General features: G+C 41.4%; 1 long non-coding RNA gene across 1 annotated transcript in view; it reads right to left on the bottom strand.

The window, feature by feature from the left end:
* LOC121142772 overlaps positions 1 to 16,329 on the bottom strand; it is a 30,801-nt gene that overhangs the window by 4,974 nt on the left and 9,498 nt on the right. The gene's annotated exons all lie outside the window — the stretch shown is intronic.

Below are 16,329 nucleotides of genomic sequence, written 5' to 3'. Positions count from 1 at the left end.
TTCTTGCCATGCAAACACAAGGACTTAAATTCCATCCTTCAAAACTCACCTTAAAAGCAGGGATGATGGTAGATTAGAGGAAGTCCTAACAGGTAGATCCCTAGGGCTTGCTGGCTAGTCAGCCTGGCCAAATCAGCCAGCTCTGAGCCAACGAAGGGACCTTGCCTTAAAAACTACTGTGGACCATATTCATGATGACACATGAACTTGGCCTCTGGCCTTCACATGTATGCAGATGTACAAACACAAACACAGACACAAAGAAAATACAGATCACAACACTACCAGATTTTCTAAGTTTCAATGCTATTGCTTCTTGTCTTTTCGAAAGTAAAACTGAAAGGTGGCAGAAAAGCTGAAAACACACCCTCATCCATCTGGAGCCACTCCTAGTCGTTAAAACAGGGGAATACCGACCATGGCAGAAAGGAATGCTCAACTTGGTAAAACTGGAGATGTGGATGGGAAAATACAAGTAGACGGTTGTTTAAGTTATGAGTTCACCTTCTCATCCCCTCGAGCTTAAGCACTAGCTCTGCTGGAAAGGCAAGTTACTAAGGAAGTGACTTCACACAGGCCTCTGCTCTGGAGTCATTTATGGCACGTGATTTCACTCAGTCTACCACATCTTGACCTAGTTGAGAACTGGGTCAGTCCCTTTTCTTTCTTTCCAAATAGAAGCCTAAAAAGCCACCATGCTTAAACAAGTATGCAGCCTGGGTTATTCTGTGCAATTGGTTTCCATTCTACTCTTTTGGAGATGCTAAGAAAAGTTACTCAAGTCCACCAAAGAGCTTATACTTAGTGTCCATTGAGCAAAGAAACAGGATCTGGGACAGTGCCAGGAAAGCAAACTTGTCCCAGCCCCCTGGTGTTAAACGGCAGTTCAGTGCCTATATGTGTCCCTCTCTGAGCAATTGGGGAGGTACATTTTGTATCAAAGATTTCTAAGAGGGTTACAAAGCAGAAGTGAGGTACACAAATGAGCAAGAAATCAACGTGGCTACATAGATCCAGACATGTGTCTCCAGACCATATAGAACATCTGTGAACTGATTGAGAGAGTAGTAATGTGACCAGACCTGCATTTGAAAGCAGAGCAGAAGTACTGATGTACAAGGGAGACCAGTGCTGGAGTGTGGAACCAGTATGAGAGGCTGCTGGCTGATGAGCAACTTTGGTCCGACGTGGACCACAAACACTCCTCAAAGCATCATTCTCTATGATGTCTTCCCATCCAGTTGGTTGATAAGACTCCAAGAAATGTTGTTGGATAAAATAAATTAGAGGATAATCTGTGAACTCTGAATTTCAAGCAAATAGCATAGTTCTTTTATTTATAATGTGTCTGGGTATGGGTATGCCACATGTGTAGGTGTCATGGTAGCCAGAAGAGTGTGACCGATCCTTTGGAACTGGAGTTATAGTTGATAGTGAGCTGTCCCGTGTGCATTCTGGGAACCATTCTTGGGTCCTCTGGAAGAGCAGCCAGTGTGCTTAGCTGATGAGCCTTCTCTCCAGCTCCCAGAATAGCTTTTTAAGAGAAATTATGTTCCACACATTCCCCCTTCCTCTTCCTCTGTCTGTTTGTTGAGGAGGTGCAGAGGATGTGTAGGCTGGAAGGACGCTTGTGATGATCAGAATTGTGTCCATGCTCAGAGAAAGAAACTGAATGCATGATTACCAAGTGCTTGCCAGGTAATTCAGTTGCAGTTTTCTTTCCTTAATGCGGCCCAGGCATTATTTATCTTCTATTTTCCTCCTCTTTTTTATGGAATTACCGCTCTCTTCACAATTCTTTCTACTCTATCTATTTATGTCCCCTAACATCGATATCAGGTACCCAAACACCATTCAACCATGTATCCATCTACTCCTTCCTTCCAACTGAGAACCATTATCTTTTAGTTGTTGTTGTTTTTTATCTCAAAAAAAAACACACTTGCAAGCCCACTAATCTTGACTTCCTTCAAATACTTCATACATTTTGTCATCCCTGCTGGGGTATGCCAGTAGTCATGGATACAAGAATGAACAAGTATGTATGCTACTATTTTCAAGATAAAGGAACATTTATCACTATAAATATGGGGAGAACAATTTCAGAATACAGGGAAATATTGTAAGAAGTGGCTGGAGGTGAAAATGTTGACACATGGATGTCTTTAAAAGAGTATTTAAGAATTCGGGTAGGTGAAAATAAAAACAATAACACAATGGCTTACTTGACTTGTATGTTTTTGTTCAAGGTTATCAGTTGATACTTTTGGTACAGCATGATTCCATTTTATCAGTTTATTATTGAAAATCTGTTTGCATATGGATATGTGGATGGAAACAGAAGCAACTTTCTTGAGGCTGTTTCTCTCAGCCAAAAACACTCTGTAACAAGGCAAAGAAGGGACCTCAGGGTTGCAGTCAGGTCCTGCCTTGTCTTACTCTTAGTGAAGAGGGTACTGTGGTTGGTGGTTTGTTCCATTGGAAAAGAAAGAGCCAGCAAATCCGGGAGACTTCTTTCCCGAGATCCCACTGGTACCCCAAACTGAACCCTTGGAGCTTAGTGTGGGTCCAAATGAGAAAGCTCCACCCAAGGGAACCTTCTTTTGAATATATACTATGGCACCAATGTCCATTTGGGAGCTGCCATTTTTCATTGTGTTTGAGAAGTATGATGGAAATTTGCTAGTCAGTGGCTGTACAGAGCACACCAGAACCTCCTGTATGGATAGTTTTACAAACAGACAGTTACTCAGCTCCATTTTAGGCCCAAAGTTCCTGGGGTATGGGTATTATGTTTTTCCAAACCAATCAAGTGTTATGAACCTTGCTATGATTCTGTGTTTTCATCCCTAACCAGTACTGCTTACATACCGATGACTTGTATGGGGTGTGGGACACACACTAGAAGTTATAGGGACATCCCATACAAAGATTTTATATAACCATACTAAAGAGTTTTTAGGGGGAAATGCTTTTTGGTGTGACTGTAGAAATCAGGGATTCCCTGAGGAGACGGGGCCAGGAGAGGCATTGTAACATAAGTATTACTTCCCGAGTGCTTACTGAGTCTCCAGGCATGCTCTGGGGTGGCCATGTATTACCACATCTGTCAAGGACTCGAGCAGGTATGCATTGCTATCAACCTCATGTTGCAGGAGAGGAAATGGAAGTTAAATATGAGGCCTGGAATCATGTTGCTTGTGTCTCCATAATTTTGAATGTGGCTTGATTCAGTATTTACCTCTTCACTAAGATTGGTGGGCAGGAGAAATCAGAGTTTGGTTGGGAAAGGGCTTACGGGGGATGGTTAAAGATGAAACTAGGTGTTCAGGCTTACAGTACATCAACTTTTAAGGGTGAGTCCAGGGAGAGCCTCACTCAAGGCAGAAGCTGAAAGAAAAGAGCACGTGGGACATCCCTAGTGGGAAGGAGCATGATGCCTGTTTGTGCAAAAGGAGAGACAGAAACTGACGCTTAGTATGAAGCATGTAACCTGTAAGGTTACCATTAGGATAATTTCCTGTTACCATGTGGCTGTCCTCTGTCCCCATGCAGCACAACACTGGACTTGAAGTTTCTAGAATGAGAGATGTATCAGTCTTTTCCTTTGTTTACACACCAGAAGAATGAGCCATGCTTGGAAAAGCAGAGAGAAGGGAAGCGTTTTCGAAGGATATGTTGTATTAACTTTTGGAAGGAGGGATTTATTTGGCTTATGATATAAAGGGTCATAGTTCATCACAGTGGGCGAGGCATGGTGGAGGAGGCTGGCAGTGGAACTTGGCATATCTCATTAGACCAGGAAGCTGAGACCTGACAAGAAGTGAGGCTGGACTATAATCCGGAAGCCTTTCTCCCCAGAAATCCACTTAGTTCAGATTTAAAACAGACCTCATCAAGTCCCACAACTTCCCAGAATACCAGCAGCAGCAGTGGACTAAGCATTTAAATGCATGGGCATGTGGAGGGCATTTCATATCAAATCATAACAAGGTCTCAAGGACGAAGGCTGTGGAGACGGGTATAAGGAAGGGGTGGGGTCTGGCCATTTTGAAAGACATGTCCTGGTGGTTTTCTCTGAGCTGTCCTATAGAAGAAAGTTAGCTTGCTGAGTGTAATCCCAAGATCCAATCTGGTAATACACAGAGAAAGAAAGACTTAATGACAAGAGAAAACTCTGTCCAAGGACCTTGGAAAACATCTCTCATGTTATTACAAAGAACCATTGGAGATGAACAATGACTGTGGAGAGGGTATGTGCCTTCAGGTCTTTCAAATGACTTGTGGTTTTGTGGTTCTATGATGATTCCTCAGCTTCACGCAGGGCAACAGTTCATTGACTTGGTGTTGAGCATGACTGATGTGGTGGTATATACACACATCTTTGGAAAGCGCGCAAATGAGCAGGGTGACTTGTGTATCACTAATAACAGACTTGCAGCCTGTTTGACTTAAGCAAATCCTTCTGCTTACATTTTAGAGTTACTTTCTACCCTTCCCTCATTCCTCCATCCTTCCTTCCCTTGTTTTTCATTTTCTGTTCCTCTTTTCTAATTCTGATTCATTATCTTCTCATTTTATCATCTTGTTTGTTTTTGTTCTTGGTCTTTTACCCCTTATTTCACCTATCTCGTTGCCATTACCCATTAATATATGGATAGCACTAACACAATTTTGAACAAAATCTATTATGTAGATACAAACATTTCTAAGATATATATTCACCATTTCATATTCTTGGTTGCAGAGAAAATATTCATTTAGTAAGTCTGAAAATGCATTAAGTCTCACATGTGACTTTCTTTGGACTCCTGACATACTTCAATAAAAGAAAAAATAAGTTCTTTGTCTCTTCCAAATCAAATCTCAAAAGAGGAACTTTCCACCCAGGGCATACCAAGTCTGTAGAGGTTTACACCAGAATCTGTATCACATGGTGTGTGTTTTGTTACTGGATAATCAATAGTCCTCTTGTTCTGCCCAGAGTACTCAGGTGTGAGACATTTCTGAAGCAACAGTCTTGGCAGAGTGCTTCACTTCATTGTTTAAACAGAGGTACTTTCCATGGGTAAGCAAAGTATTTGATTTTTCTTTCCTGTCTAGAAGTTAAAATTCTGGGTGCGTTTTAAGAGCAAGCATTCAAATGGTTTATTCAGAGACTGGAAGGTGTGTAACAGCTTTCAGGAACTGTAACATGTGGGAAGTACTGGAAAGGGGTCACTGTGGGAAATTTTTGTGTATTAAATAGCACTTCCTGCTTGCGGAAAGATAGCAAGACAGCTGATACAGAGATGTACAGGATGTACTTCTGTCCCTTATCCCTGCAAGCCATGAGATGGTCCAGTTTTGCTGTGACGTTGGGGGCCTTTGTCTAGGTAACTTCACATCCAGAAAAGAAATCAGATTCCAGCTGGGCTAAGATTTCCCCTGGCTTCATGCCCAGGTAGATAATATCGCAAATTCTCTCTTATCCTTCCTGTAACACAACATGGTTTTTACTCTAGCTGTCCCTGGAAGAGGCATGACCAGCTGTCACACTGTCAAATCCATCTGTCAGTTGTTAAGTGGACTGGTACTCTGTGATCTGTGCCAGGCACAATACTAGGTGGTTTACATGTCTTTTTCTTTAGTTCTTCTGGGGATAGACCTTCATTTTTCTTTTTCATACAGGCTAGTAAGACTCAGAGCTCTATAAAGTCCATAATTGCCCACATTCTTAAAGAATTCAGTAAATGAACATGGGTTCAAATTTCCATTTTTCTGACCTGAACACCTTTCAACTTTCTAGAAATTCAGTTAAAAAGTAGCCCAAATCTAGGCTTGAATACTCTCTGTCTTTTCTTTGGTACAGCTCACAGAGTGCCTGTGTGGTCTGGTCACAGTGGGAACCTGAGCAAGTGTAGCTAGGGAATTTAGCCTTTTAAAAAAAATTTTAGTTCCAGCTTGTAGTAAAGGTCAGAGACAAAGTGGTTGAAATGGACTTCACCGGACCAATGACTATTTTTTTTTTGCCTATCACACTACCATCGGTTACTAAATATGCATATTCACTCTTCTCCCCTTTGTAGATTTCAAACCATAGAAAAAGCAATAAAGTTGAGGCGGTGGGGGTAGAATAGGGAGAAGAGGGAATCATAGGATCGAATACAGATCAGGCACCAGAGCGACCTCGAGTGATCTAAAGGGATAACACCAATTGGCAAGCTAAGCAATAGTGGAGAGACCACCTTGAATGCCCATTCCTGATACTGAACTTGATGTCTATAACCATCCGGGAGCCTTCATCCTGTGACTGATGGAAGCAGAGGCAAACACACAATTAATCACTGAACTGAACCCAAGGAACCCAGTGACAGAGAGAGAGGAGTGATGAGCAAATTGGCAAAGAATGGGCTGGCAAAACCAGCAGAAACAGCTGAGCTGAACAGGGGGAGAGCTCTTGGACCCCAGACTGACAGTGGGGAGGCCAGCATGGGACTGATCTGGACCCCCCAAATGTGAGTGTCAGCGAGAAGGCCTGGGCAACCTATGGGGCCCTGAGCTGTGGATCAGTGTCTATCCCTGACATACAAACAGTCTTCGTGTGCCTATAGCAAAAAGAGGGATGCTCTCTCAGCCTGGACTCTTAGGGGAGTGCCTGGACCCTACCCAGAGTGAAATGACAGACTCTAGATATCCCCTATGTGGAAGGATTTGGCAATAGGGTGGGAGGGTGGGGGGGGAAGGGGAGTGTCGGAGGAGGGGAGGGAGAGGGAACTGGGATTGACATGTAAAACAAGCTATTTAAAATTAAAATAAAAAATTATTAAAAAATCCTCTCATGGTTGTAATGAAAATGCTTCTCATGAAAATGAGAACACATGCAATGTTTTCCCCAAACAGAGACCATGATCATTATCAGTGGCAACACTCATCTCTAGACATCATCCTTTCTTCTTAGCATAATTGTTTTACTTTATCTTTTGGATAAAATTATGAAGTTACATGCCACCAACAATTCTCCATGTATGAGAGAAGAAAGGGATTGAGGGAATAAAATGACGCACAAGGAAATACATTAGCTGCAAACAACAATGAATAACCACAAGGTTTAATTAGGACATAGTCTTTGTATGTTTCTTCAGTCTAATGCTTTCCCAGCTGAGCTATTTCAGTGGCTGTATATTTGTGCGTTTCTTATTCCATTGCTAATTCTACCTCAATTATCTATATACTGTGTTAGGGTCTATAGTCACAAGGTAATTCAAATCTTAATTACTGGAAGGCATGAAGCTTAGGGAGGAGGACTTTGCTGAACTCACTGTCCAGCTGTTGGCTTTTACTACTTGGGACAAAAATGCCATCCCTTAGAAATTCTATGTTTGAAGAATAGTCTTGCATTTTAACAGGAACCCCATTTCCTTTTGATAACCTAATCTTTTCCAGTCACTGTGGTAAACCCCCCTTTGTTCTATTTATCCAGGGACATAACAACCCGAAATGGCCAAAGGGAAGCCTTTAGCTACGAGAACCTATTTGTCATGTCTGAATAATTTTGGGAACCTCAAATTTCCAAAGAAAGGTAATGATGGTTGAAAAGATAACAATGAAACCCCTTTTGGTGACTTGGTAGATGGAATTCTATAACCATTTTCATTCTTTGGATCTCTGTGTCCTGTCTACAAAGACTTTGCACCCAATATAGTTTGTATTTCAGAGCAAATAATCATACCAGGGCAACAATGTACTACTTTCCATCCAACTCTGTAACTATGTACTCTGTAAGCCTGTCACTTCCAAGTCCTGTAGTGTCTTGACAAGAGTAGGGAGTCCTTGGAATGCCTTTATTCTTGGGCCTGAACATGAGGTTCATGTGGAGAAGCAATACTGCTTGAACACTGTGACTATGGATAAAGTAGTGTTTCATTAAGGAACAGAAGCAATGTTCTTATCTGACTTTACTCTTTTTTCACCGAGCATAGTCTCTTCTTTCTTCAGTGGTAGGGTATTTCCTTCTCATGGAATCAGCCTGTGATACACAATTGGGATTTTAGGTTCATTTCTGTTAAGGTGACCTGAACATTCAGCAAGCAATATGTACTCCAGCTCAGTGACAATAGGTCAGTCTTGCTGAGAGGGACTTCTCTTTAGCCATGTGTTCCTCCATCTATGCCTCTAGAGCCAACTTATGCATGGCCCTCTGGAGTTCAAAATGGAATTTATGGGGAGGATACTGACAGGTCTCTCCACCATGAGTCTCTTTTTATATTGATTATTGGTAATATTCATAAAGCTTAGGATGATCAGTGATATATTTACTTAGTGTATATGAGGCTATGAGGTCAACTCAGAATAAAAAACCAGAGAAACCTGCCCTTTTCTAAAAAACAAAAAAAACCCCAGAAAAACAAAAAAAACATTGCTGTTAAGTTCTCCTCTCATGGAGACCTTTAGGGAGAATTCTCTTGGGATAGAGTCCCTCTGGCTGGGACAATGACTTTATAGCCATCTACTCACCACTTATGGGGACATGTTTAAAATATATTTGATTATATTTCTTATTGCAACTAATTGAGCTCCCCATTGGGGGAAAGTTGTGTGTGGAAGAAAAGATGTTAGTGTCTCCAGATGTGTGTACTAGAGTCTTCAATTTTAATTTTGCTCACCCAGTGTCTTGTGCATTGAAGTTTCCTTTGACTATATAATTAGACACTGTTCCCATTTAGTTTGCCAAGGGAAGGATTAGTTCCTGCCAGGTCTCTGTAGTAAACCAACAACTATTTTCAAAAGAGGAGCTACTCAAGGCATAGGAGATGACTCACTTCCAACTGTGGGTTCGAAGATGCAGTTCTTCTGTGAAGGCTTGCCAGAGGTTCTATACCATGTTCTCTGAAGCCAGAGACATTTTGACTAACAAGCGTAAGTGACAGAATGGTTACTTGAATTTCTTCCTGGACCAGATGCAAATTCTTCTTATACTCACCTCTGTTCATGTGAATTGATTTAGAAGTTTACTCAGTAGACAACATGCAATTGGTGTTTGCATCCTGAAGAAATGGGATACACTCTGCTTCTTGTTTTTCCACTTTTAGTTGCTGACAAGCCCAAGAACATTGGTCTTCTAGAAATGTCAGTGATGTGGCAGGCCCTTGTTGAATTTATCTTTGACCCATTCTTTGGTTTAATCTGTGAACCACTGACATTCTTAGGTCATCATCAGATATCTTGTTACTTTGTGTTCATATCATCTTATTAGTACGGTGACATCACAGAGAAGCAGCATGGCTGCTGAGACAACCTGAGTCCTTGCACATGAGAACTCTCTGCACCTCTTTCTGTATTTGTCATTGACCACAAACAATCTACAACCACCCAGACTCTGCTGTTGGAAAGGTGTTAGCTTCTGCTCACCTTGCTTACACCAATGAACGACTTGGCAGAGTTCAGTGGTAATTTAACCCAAAGTGCTTAAAACAGGTAAGCACATGTTTTCAAAACTGCTGAACAGCTAGAGGAACAGAATTTGAAAAGAAATTCCAGCTGTGTCTACCAAAACCAGTCAGGTTTGTCACTAGCTCTGCTGTGAGCAGGAGCAGGGAGTCAGGATATCAGCAAGTAGCTGATGGCCCTGGGCCCACAGGATTGCTGGTGCTCTGATCACCTTTGCTCTGGTTTGTCCACCTGTGAAGCCTGTAGTTTAGATGCAGCGGGGGCCATGAAACCACTGCAAAAACCATAAAGCTTCAGCAACAGAGTGACTGAGCTTAACTAGACACAGTATAGGATGTGCCTCTGTCCAATGCTTCTGTTTTCAGAGGGCACAGGTGTCACTTGCTGTTGGGAGTCAAGCTGTATATGGCACCTGGGCTGTGAGGAAACATGCATTCTGCTGTAGGCACTAGACCGTCTAAGGTGTGGATGAAATAGGGCCCAGTGAGCCAACCCACCAGCTAGCCAAATGACCACATAAGTGTAGAAATTTAACTCTTTGCAGGGTGATTAATATGAGACAACAGAGGCAGAGGAGTCGAGGAAGATACTGAAGAAGAGCTGGTGGGGTATAGGGGTTATGGACATTGAGTTAGAGACAGAAATATGGATTAAAACTGAGAGGAAGGGAGATTAGAAAGAAGCCAAGTACTTTACAAATAAAAGGGACACAGGTGGAAGCAGAGAGAGGCAAGATAGAAAACATTCGGAATCCTGGTTTTGACAGAGTCCAACCATGTGCTCAGCCTATCTCCCACAGCTATCCAGGAATGACGCTATTCTATATGGCTATACAGTTCACCAGACGTAAGGCTTGGTCCAAAACATGACAGCTGCAGCAGCAATGAGCACAGACCCAGGTCCTAAAGTGTTGTTCCTTTTTTGTAAATATTCTCCTGGGAAACAAACGGAGGTTGATTTCCCCTTTTCTCATTGAAAATATTGCTTTTTAGTAACCACACATTTGGTTCAGTTCCTGTCTGTCATTGACATTCTGGCTGAGGTCTTCTGGAGACCTTATTATCTTGGATTCTGTCATAACTTAGAGTGAGTGCCGTAGGGACCTGTGATGTTGAGTTCCACACACTTAGAGAAGGAATGCGTGCAGGGCTTCTTTCATGGTGAAAAGGTTACATTCTTGGAAACAAAGTTATAAGCAAAAAGATTTCCTTTTATAAAAAAATTAAAACCATTGACTAAAAAACAAGAAAGAAAATTGGCAAAATTAAAGAACTACTTACAAATTATAAATACAGGAAGAAATAAGCTTAATTGTTTTTTACCAATCTTTTAAGGTCCTCAGGTTTTCATCTATAAAATGGGGACAACAATCTTTTTTTTAAGATTTATTTATTCATTATGAATACAACATCCTGCCTCTATGTATGCCTGCATGCCAGAAGAGGGCACCAGAACTCATTATGGATGGTTGTAAGCCACCATATGGTTGCTGGGAATTGAAGTCAGGACCTCTGGAAGAGCAGTCAGTGCTCTTAACCTCTGAGTCATCTCTCCAGCCCCGGGGACAACAATATTTATATCATAGAGATTCGAGACATTAGATTAGGTCACAATTTGTGTCACGTACTTAACCCAATGTCTGGCAAACAGTCAGTACTTAATAACTCTTACCTTTAATAATAATGACTTGTATTATTATCATATTTGTCTTTTGTGGGGCTACTTAAACCATAACTTTTAAAATAGCTATATTAATGCAACTATCACCATTTAATCTTATTTTCAAGATTTGTTATCAATTTTTGTCTTGTTCAAATATATTCAAATACGGCTAAGGACACAGTAGTAACAGTTAAGTAAAGTTAGATATAGTAGGAAGTGACGACTAAATCTAGTTCACAAATTTTAAAACTTTTAAATATACTTTATTTGTTGAGGACAGTCACATTTCAAATTTGTATGCATCACAGATTACTAAGTTGAAACATTTTTTCAAAATAAAGAGAGGGATACCTTCAGATTATATTAATTTTAGTAAAGAAATGAATACTTTTCAATATTTATTCTTCTCTCATACAATACATTGGGACCACACTTCTCCCTCCCTCCTCTGCTCCTAGTCCCACTCTCCTATCTTCCCTATTCCCCCAGAACCACTCTGTTTCCTTCAAAAAGGGTGGGGACACATAATGAACACATTATAATGAGATGCGATAAGACTAGGCACTAATCCTCATCTCAGGGTTGGGCAAGGCAACCCAGTAGGAGGAAAATGTCCCAAGATCAGGAGGAAGTCAGAGACACCCTCACTCCCACTGTTAGGAGTCCCACAAAAATATCAAGTTAAACACTCATAACATATATGCAGAAAAAGAAAAATATAACATCTGGTTTTCTGCTGCTGTGTTATATTCACAGATTTACCTTTAAAGACAGGTTTCATGAAGTTATAAGGAATGGGTTTACTCCACTCAGAACCCAATGTTACCTGTGGTTGGACCTAGCAAAGGTTTCTAAAGGAAAACAGCAGCATCCAGATGGAACCATGTACGCTTCTGCCCTCTAATGTCATGGAGAAATTTATCATGTGCAGACCTTTTCCTGGATGGCAAAATTCTCTCAGTGATAATTTATTATCATTATCATTAGTGGATGTTTAGATATATTCTGCATGCTAAGACAGACTTGAGAGTTAAAGAACTTTGTTATAGGGGGGAAAGCTGAAGTAAGACTTCCTAGAATAGTGTTCTTAATGTCTAGAACTTGGGTACAATGTACTTCATGTATGTCATCAACTCTTACAGTCCCATGAAGCAGGAAGTATTATTATCACGCACACATTAAGTGGAAGCAACTGACCTTTAAAAGCAAATCTGTCAATACATGACAGAATGGAAATTCAAATGCCAATTCTTCTGATTCATAGTTGTGCATTCTGCCTTCCTAAGGAGACGTTTCCTAATAGCAGAGGCCTGGCACTCAGAAATTCTATCCCAGACACACATCACAACATTTCCCATACTTGTCTTTTGTTGAAAAGCAGCTTGAAAGAGAACGCAGGTGCCTTTTTTTCACTTTACAAGGACCTTGTGTCCTGAGGAACCCATTTGCATGGAGAATGCACCCATTGAGCATAGCGGCTTAGCAGCATAGTATCCTGCTGAGTGCCGGTGCTTGCCATATGTGGTTCATTGATTCCAGCACAGAAAGCCAGAGTAAAGATTAAAATTCAAAACACAAGTATGATTTCTACTGGGTATGTATTGTTTCCACACCATCTCAAAGTCAACAAATTGAAAACTTCTAAGTGAGGAACCATTGCACATTGGAGTGGTGTGTTATATGACTCAAATGAGGCAATGTGCAGGGACCTCATTACTAGTGGTGTTAGCCTGGGGAGAACCCCTTAGGACACAGACACACACACAGGAGCATGGGTGTGCAGGTGGGTGGTGTGTGGTGGTGGTGGAGACAAACAAAAGAAATGAATAAAATTGGTTGGAAGAAAGAAAAAAAAAGAAATGTAATGGAGCTTTCAACATGGAGTGACTGAGGAATCATCGGTCATTCTGAAAGCATGCAGATGAGGTCTAACCAGTCACCCACATTAAAAAATTTCTCAACCCCCTATGAAACACACAAAATCATTAAGAGTACAGACTCATAGGATCATAGAACTGCAAGGGAATTTTCATATGTCTCTGTCTCTGAGTCAATTTGGCACCAGGTTCTGTAACTTGGCAGCTGGTCACAGTGTGCCAGCTAGAACATTTTGGGTGCTGGGAAAGTCTCTGAGCTTCGGAGACAGCCCGAGTTAGTCAGCTTACCATCACTGTAACAAAATCCAAAATAACGCAACTAGCATTTTATTAGTTCTTTGAGAATTTTGATCATAGTCACTCCTCTCCCCCAACTCTTCCCAGATCCACCCCTCCCTATCCTCTCAACTTTGTATCCTCTTTTTAGATTTTTATCCATCATTCCAGTTCATGCTGTTCATGTATTCTTGGATGCCTGTGGGATGGTAGTGCATGGTTGGCTTACTCCTAAAGAAAACTGATTGTCCCTTTCCCAACATCTATCTATCGCAAATAGTTCCTTGGCTAGAGTGGGACTTTACCTCTGTCTCCCTTCTCCATGGGATTTGGTCTGGTTAAGCTTATAGACTGTCACAGTCTCTCTGAGTACTTACATGTTCATTTCCATGTTGCCTTCAGAGGACACTATTTCCTTGTATTCACCCACTGCTTCTGGCTCTTAAAATCTCTCTGCCCCTTCCACTGCAATGATCCCACAAACCATGAGAGGAAGGGGTGTGATTCAGATGTCCCACTTAGGGCCAAGCATTGTGCAGTCTCCCATTCTCTCCACCTTAGGCAGTTGTGGGTTTCTGTGTTAATAACTGTGCACTACAAATGGAAGCTTCTCTGATGAGGGCAAAGAGATACATTAATGTACAGATATAATCATAAGTCATTTAAATCTATATCTACTTATCAGAATAATAGGAGTAGATTCTTCCATAGCACCTATGGCCTATGTAGCCACAGGTTCTTGGCCTGGTGATGGCACCAGATAGTTTCACCTTGTGGAGCAGGCAATAAATCCAATCAGAATGTGGTTATAGAATGTGGTTGGTTACTCATATGATGTTCATGCTACTATTGTATCAGTGGACATGTCTGGCCAGGACAGATGTTACTGTAGCTTACAGGGTTTGTGGCTGGATAATATTGATGACAATGTTTTTTAATATAATTTTTTTACTCAAATTAGAAACAAGCTTGCTTCACATGTCAGTCCCAGCTCCCTCTGCCTCTTTTCCTCCCTTGCCCCTCCACAAGCTCCCCAGCCCCCCCCACCCAATCCCTATGCTGTTCTTCAGGGAAGGTGAAGCCCTCCATGGGGGATCTCCAGAGTCTGTCATTTCATCCAGGTCAGGGCCTAGGCCCTCCCCCATGTATCCCATCTGAGAGAGCATTCCTCCATGTGGAATGGGCTACAAAAGCTCATTCGTACACCATGGTAAATATTGATCTACTACCCAAGGCCCCAGAGATTGCTGAGGCCTCCTCACTGACACCACATTCAGGAGGTCTGGATCAGTCCCATGCTGACCTCTCAGCCATCAGTCTGGGGTCCAAAAACTTCCCCTTGTCAGGTCAGCTATCTCTGTGGGTTTCACCAGCATGGTCTTGACCCCTTTGCTAATTTCTCCTCCTTCTCTGTCGCTGGGTTCCAGGAGTTCAGTTCAGTGTTTAGCTGTGGGTTATCAGCTTCCATCAGTTGCTGGATGAATGTTTGGCAGTGGGATTGCAGGCTGGCACTCCCCTGATACATGTCTAATTTCTATATATGAGTGAGTATATGCCATGTTTGTCTTTTTTGTGACTGGGTTGCCTCATTCAGGATGGTTTCTTCTAGTGCCTTCCATTTGCCTGTAAATTTCAAGATTCCACTGTTTTTTCCACTGAGTAGTACTCCATTGTGTAAATGTACCACATTTTCTCTATCCACTCTTCAGTTGTGGGGCATCTAGGCTGCTTCCAGGATCTATTTATTACAAATAATGCTGCTATGAACATAATGGAACAGACATCCTTGTTGTATGATGCGCATCTTGTGGGTATATGACTAAGAGTAAAATTGCTGGGTCATGTGGTAGACTGAGTCCCATTTTGCTGAGGAATCTCCATACTGATTTCCAAAGTGGCTATATGACTTGGCTACCAGCAGTGGAGGAGTGTTCCCCTTTCTCCACATCCTCTCCAGCAGAAACTGACATTGGTATTTTTTATGTTAGTCATTCTGACAGGAGTAAGATTATATCTCAGAGTTGCTTTCATTTGCATTTCCCTAATGGCTAATTATGTTGAGCACTTTCTCAAGTGTCTCTCAGCCATTTTAGACTCCTCTATTGAGAATTCTCTACTTAGTTCTGTAGACCACTTTTTAATTGGATCCTTTGGTGTTTTGGAGACTTGCTTCTTGAGTTCTTTGTAAATTTTGGAGATCAGCTCTCTGTCAGATGTGGGGTTAGTGAATATTTTTCCCAATCTGTGGGGTGCCTTTTTGTCTTGTTGACTGTGTCCTTTACCTTACAGAAGCTTCTCAGTTTCAGGAGGTCCAATTTGTTAATTGTCAATCTCAGAGTCTGTGCTACTGGTGTTATGTTCATGAAGCAGTCTCCTGTACCAATTCATTCAAGGATACCTCCCACTTTTTCTTCTAAAATGTTCAGTATGGCTGGATTTTTTTTGAGGTCTTTGATCCATTTGGGCTTAAGTTTTGTGCATGGTGATAGACATAGATCTATCTGCAGTCTTCTGCATACCAGTACCCAGTTATGCCAGCACCATTTGTTGAAGATGCTTTCTTTTTTCCATTGTATAAGGTTAGCTTCCTTGTCAAACATTAGGTATTCGTACATGTATGGGTTAATATCGAGGTGTTCAATTAGATTCTATTGGTCTTCCTGCCTATTTTTGTGCCAACATCAAGCTATTTTCAGGACTACAGCTCTATAATAGAGCTTGAAGTCAGGGATGGTGATGCCTCTGGACGTTGCTTTGTTGAACAGGGTTGTTTTGGTTATCCTGGGTCTTTTGTTTTTTCATATAAAGTTGAGAATTTTTCTTTCAAGGTCTGTGAAGTAATGTGCTGGGATTTTGATGGGGATTGCATTGAGTTTGTAGATTGCTTTTGGCAAGATTGCCATTTTTACTATATTGATCCTACCTATCCAAGAGCATGGGAGATCTTTCCATTTTCTGGTATCTTCTTTAATTTCTTTCTTTAAAGACTCAAAGTTCTTGTGACACAGGTCTTTCACTTGTTTGGTTAGTGTTAATCCAAGGTATTTTATGTTGTTCGTGGCAAGAGTAAATAGTGATGTTTCTC

The sequence above is a fragment of the Mesocricetus auratus genome, unplaced genomic scaffold (genome assembly GCF_017639785.1).
Source record: "Mesocricetus auratus isolate SY011 unplaced genomic scaffold, BCM_Maur_2.0 Super-Scaffold_100010, whole genome shotgun sequence".
Lineage (NCBI taxonomy): Eukaryota > Metazoa > Chordata > Mammalia > Rodentia > Cricetidae > Mesocricetus > Mesocricetus auratus.
This window is presented reverse-complemented; position numbering and strand designations above follow the sequence as displayed.